The following is a 6189-nucleotide window of genomic DNA, read 5'->3' as shown; positions in this document are numbered from 1 at the left end:
TTTTGTGTAAAGTTTTTCAAATTCTATTTTACTACTCCTATCTTCTCATTTTAGTCTACTTCAGGGTGTTCATTTTTCAAATTCTCAATTTCCTTTTTTTAATTTTTTTAATTTTTTTCTTCCCCCCTTTTTTTTCTCTAATCTGTCAAACCACTTTCAACACCCAGACAAAACACACCTAGAATCTAGCATCATTTATTCAATTTGTGTGTGTGTGTTTAATTTTTTAATTTTAATATTTTTTTAATTTTAATTTTTTTACTTTAATTTTTCTACCTCATTAATTCCTTTTCTCCCTTCAAAATGACAAAACGAAGGAATTCACACCAAAAGAAAGAGCATGAAGAAACGACAGCCAGGGATTTAACCAACACAGATACAAGCAAGATGTCTAAACCAGAATTTAGAATCACAATAATAAGAATACTAGCAGGAGTTGAAAATAGATTAGAATCCCTTTCTTCAGAGATAAAAGAAGTAAAAAAATAGCCAGAATGAAATTAAAAATGCTATAAGTGAGCTGCAATCATGGATGGATGCCGCGGTAGCAAGGTTGGATGAGACAGAACAGAGAATCAGCGATATAGAGGACAAATGTATAGAGAATAATGAAGCAGAAAAAAAGATGGAGATGAAGGCAAAAGAGAACGATTTAAGAATTAGAGAAATCAGTGACTCATTAAAAAGGAACAAAATCAGAATCATAGGGGTCCCAGAAGAGGAAGAGAGAGAAATAGGGGTAGACGGGTTACATGAGCAAATCATAGTGGAAAACTTTCCTAACCTGGGGAAAGACACAGACATCAAAATCCAGGGAGCACAGACGACCCCCATTAGATTCAACAAAAACCATCAACAAGGCATATCATAGTCAAATTCACAAAATACTCAGGCAAGGAGAGAATTATGAAAGCAGCAAGGGAAAAAAAGTCCCTAACCTACAAGGGAAGACAGATGAGGTTTGCAGCAGACCTATCCACAGAAACTTGGCAGGCTAGAAAGGAGTGGCAGGATATATTCAGTGTGCTGAATCAGAAAAATATGCAGCCAAGAATTCTTTATCCAGCAAGGCTGTCATTCAAAATAGAAGGAGAGATAAAAAGTTTCCCAGACAAACAAAAATTAAAGGAGTTTGTGACCACTCAACCAGCCCTGCAAGAAATTTTAAGGGGGACTCTCTGAGGGGAGAAAAGATGAAAATATATATGTATATATATAAATACCAAAAGCAACAAAGATTAGAAAGGACCAGAGAACACCAACAGAAATCCAACTCTACAAGCATCATAATAGCAATAAATTCATATCTTTCAGTACTCACTCTAAACGTCAATGGACTCAATGCTCCAATCAAAAGACATAGGGGAACAGAATGGATAAGAAAACAAGATCTGTAGATATGCTGTTTACAAGAGACCCACTTTAGACCTAAAGACACACTCAGATTGAAAATAAGAGGATGGAAAACCATCTATCATGCTAATGGTCAACAAAAGAAAGCCGGAGTAGCCATACTTGTATCAGACAATGTAGACTTTAAAATAAAGACTATATCAAGAGATGGAGAAGGGCATTATATCATAATCAAGGGGTCTATCCACCATGAAAACCTAACAATTGTAAACATTTATGTGTCAAATGTGGAAGCATGCAAATATATAAATCAATTAATCACAAACATAAAGAAATTCATTAATAATAATACCATAATAGTAGGAGACTTCAACACCCCACTCACAGCAATGGACAGATCATCTAATCAAAAAATCAACAAGGAAACAATGGCGTTGAATGACACACTGGACCAGATGGACTTAACAGATATGTTCACAACATTTCATCCTAAAGCAGCAGAATACACATTCTTCTCCAGTGCACATGTAATATTCTCCAGAATAGACCATATACTGGGACACAAATCAGCCCTAAGTAAGTACAAAAATATCGAGATCATACCTTGCATATTTTCAGACCACAACGTTATGAAACTCAAAATCAATCACAAGAAAAAATTTGGAAAGGTAACAAATACTTGGAGACTGAAAAACATCCTACTAAAGAATGAATGGGCTAACCAAGAAGTTAAAGAGGAAATTAAAAAGTATATGGAAGTCAATGAAAATGATAGACCACAACCCAAAACCTCTGGGACGCAGCAAAGGCGGTCATAAGAGGAAAGTATATAGCAATCCAGGCTTTACTAAGGAAGGAAGAAAAATCTCACATACACAACCTAACCTTACGCCTTAATGAGCTGGAAATAGAACAGCAAATAAAACCCAAAACTAGCAGAAGATGGAAAATAACAAAGATTACAGCAGATATTAATGCTATCGAAACCAAAAAAAAAAAAAAAAAAATAGGCCGGATCAATGAAACCAGAAGCTGGTTCTTTGAAAGAATTAACAAAATTGACAAACCACTAGTCAGTCTGATCAAAAAGAAAAAGGAAAGAACCCAAATAAATAAAATCAAGAGTGAAAGAGGAGAGATCACAACCAACACAGCAGAAATAAAAACAATAATAAGAGAATATTATGAGCAATTATATGCCAAAAAATGGGCAATCTGGAAGAAATGGACAAATTCCTAGAAACATATACACTACCAAAACTGAAACAGGAAGAAATAGAAAATTTGAACAAACCCATAACCAGTAAGGAAATCGAATTAGTAATCAAAAGTCTGTCAAAAAACAAGAGTCCAGGGCCAGATAGCTTTCCAGGGGAATTCTACCAAACATTTAAGGAAGAGTTAACACCTATTCTCTTAAAACTGTTCCAAAAAATAGAAATGGAAGGAAAACTTCCAAACTCTTTCTATGAAGCCAGTATTACCTTGATTCCAAAACCAGACAGAGACCCCACTAAAAAGGAGAGCTATAGACCAGTTTCCCTGATGAACACGGATGCAAAAATCTTCAACAAGATATTAGCCAACCGGATCCAACAATACATTAAAAAAATTATTCACCATGACCAAGTGGGATTTATACCTGGGATGCAGGGCTGGTTCAATATCTGCAAAACAATTAATGTGATTCATCACATCAATAAAAGAAAGGACAAGAACTATATTAGCCTCTCAATAGATGCAGAGAAAGCATTTGACAAAATACAGCATCCTTTCTTGATAAAAACCCTCAAGAAAGTAGGGATAGGGGCGCCTGGGTGGCGCAGTCGGTTAAGCGTCCGACTTCAGCCAGGTCACGATCTCGCGGTCCGCGAGTTTGAGCCCCGCGTCAGGCTCTGGGCAGATGGCTCGGAGCCTGGAGCCTGTTTCCGATTCTGTGTCTCCCTCTCTCTGCACCTCCCCTGTTCATGCTCTGTCTCTCTCTGTCCCAAAAGTAAATAAAAAAAGTTGAAAAAAAATTTAAAAAAAAAAAAAAAAAAAAAGAAAGTAGGGATAGAAGGAGCATACCTCAAGATCATAAAATCCATATATGAACAACCCAATGCTAATATTATAACGGGGAAAAACTGAGAGCTTTCCCCCTAAGGTCATGAACAAGACAGGGATGTCCACTCTCACCACTGTTATTCAACATATTATTGGAAGTCTTAGCCTCTGCAATCAGACAACACAAAGAAATAAAAGGCATCCAAATCAGCCAGGAGGAGGTCAAACTTTCGCTGTTCGCAGATGACCTGATACTCTATATGGAAAACCCTAAAGATTCCACAAAAAAACTGCTAGCACTGATTCATGAATTTAGCAAAGTTGCAGGATATAAAATCAACGCACAGAAAATAGTTGTATTCTTATACACCAACAATGAAGCGACAGAAAGAGAAATCAAGGAATTGATCCCATTTACAATTGCACTGCAAACCATAAAATACCTATGAATAAATCTAACAAAAGAGGTGAAAAATCTATACACTAAAAACTATAGAAAACCTATGAAAGAAATTGAAGAAGACACAAAGAAATGGAAAAAGATTCCATGCTCCTGGTAGGAAGAACAAATATTGTTAAAATGTCGATACTACCCAAAGTAATCTACATATTCAATGCAATCCCTATCAAAATAACACCAGCATCCTTCACAGAGCTAGAACAAATAATCCTAAAATTTGTATGGAACCAGAAAAGATCCCGAATAGCCAAAGCAATCTTGAAAAAGAAAGCCAAAGCAGGAGGCATCACAATCCCAGACTTCAAGCTATACTACAAAGCTGTAATTATCAAGACAGTATGGTACTGGCACAAGAACAGACACTCAGATCAATGGAACAGAATAGAGAAGCCAGAAATGGACCCACAAATGTATGGCCAACTCATCTTTGACAAAGCAGGAAAGAATATCCAATGGAATAAAGACAGTCTCTTCAGCAAGTGGTGCTGGGAAACTGGATAGCACCATGCAGAAGAATGAACCTGGACCACTTTCTTACACCATACACAAAAATAAACTCAAAATGGATGAAAGACCTCAATGTAAGACAGGAAGCCATCAAAATCCTCAAGGAGAAAACAGGCAAAAACCTCTTTGATCTTGGCCACAGAAACTTCTTATGCAACACGTCTCTGGAGGCAAGGGAAACAAAAGCAAAAATGAACACTGGGAACTCATCAAAATAAAAAGCTTCTGCACAGCAAAGGAAACCATCAGCAAAACTAAAAGGCAATTGACAGAATGGGAGAAGATATTTGCAAATGACATATCAGGTAAAGGGTTAGTATCCAAAATCTACAAAGAACTTATCAAACTCAATACCCAAAAAACAAATAATCCAGTGAAGAAATGGGCAAAAGACATGAATAGACACTTCTCCAAAGAAGACATCCAGACGGCCAGCCGGCACATGAAAAAATGCTCAACATCACTCATCATGAGGGAAATACAAATCAAAACCACAATGAGATACTACCTCATATCTGTCAGAATGGCTCACATTAACAACTCAGGCAACAAAAGATGTTGGCGAGGATGTGGAGAAAGAAGATCTCTTCTGCATTGTTGGCAGGAATGCAAGCTGGTGCAGCCACTCTGGAAAACAGTATGGAGGTTCGTCAAAAAACTAAAAATAGAACTACACCCAGAAATTGCACTACTAGGCACTTATTCAAGGGATACAGGTGTGCTGTTTCAAAGGGACACATGCACCCCCATGTTTATAGCAGCACTATCAACAATAGCCAAAGTATGGAAAGAGCCCAAATGTCCATCGATGGATGAGTGGATAAGGAAGATGCGGTATATATATACAATGGAGTCTTACTTGGCAATCAAAAAGAATGAAATCTTGCCATTTGCAATGACGTGGATGGAATTGGAGAGTATCATGCTAAGTGAAATCAGTCAGTCAGAGAAAGACAAAAATCATGACTTCAGTCATGTGAGGACTTTAAGAAACAAAACAGATGGAACATAAGGGAAGTGTAACAAAAATAATATAAAAACAGGGAGGGGGACAAAACAGAAGAGACTCATAAATATGGAGAACAAACTGAGGGTTACAGGAGGGGTTGTGGGAGGGGGGATGGGATAAATGGGTAAGGGGCACTAAGGAATCTACTCCTGAAATCATTGTGGCACTATATGCTAATTTGGATGTAAATTTAAAAAAGGAAAAAGAAAAAACAATTTCAGAGTGTTAGCCATTAGATGTGCTTAACGCCTTATATTATCATCATTTCTCAGTTAAGATGAGAGTCTGATCAAGGGCGGGGGGGCGGTAGACAGCTGGGGAATGATGGCAGTAGAATAGGAGGACCCTAGGCTTGCCTGATCCCATGAATACATTTAGATAACTATCAAATCATTCTAAATAACACAGAAATCAACCTGAAGGCTGTCAGAATAAACTCCACAACTAAAGAGAGAAAAGGCCACATTAACGATGGTAGGAAAAGCAGAAATGTGGTTTAGGAGAGAAATGGATCATAGGTGCTTCAGAGAGGAGGGAGTCATGGTTGTGGAGAAGGGTGAGAGAGAGAGAAAGATGAGAGAAACAGAGAGAGAGAGAGAGACAGAAAGAGAGAGAGAGAGGAGCACACAGGAGAAGGCAGAAGAAGAACATTTCCCCAAAGCCATTGCCTGGAAAACAAGCCGAATTTCTTGAGTTCTTGTAGCCAGTGGGGCTTAAAGACTGAAGTTTTGGCTTCAACAGGTTTGGCTGGGATAGAGCCCTGAGGGTACAGGCCTGCTTCTGGAGAGAAAACAGGCAAACAACCCATGGGTTC

The sequence above is a fragment of the Neofelis nebulosa genome, chromosome 6 (genome assembly GCF_028018385.1).
Source record: "Neofelis nebulosa isolate mNeoNeb1 chromosome 6, mNeoNeb1.pri, whole genome shotgun sequence".
Taxonomy (NCBI): Eukaryota; Metazoa; Chordata; class Mammalia; order Carnivora; family Felidae; genus Neofelis; species Neofelis nebulosa.
The sequence above is the reverse complement of the archived record's forward strand: the minus strand, read 5'-3'. Positions refer to the sequence as shown.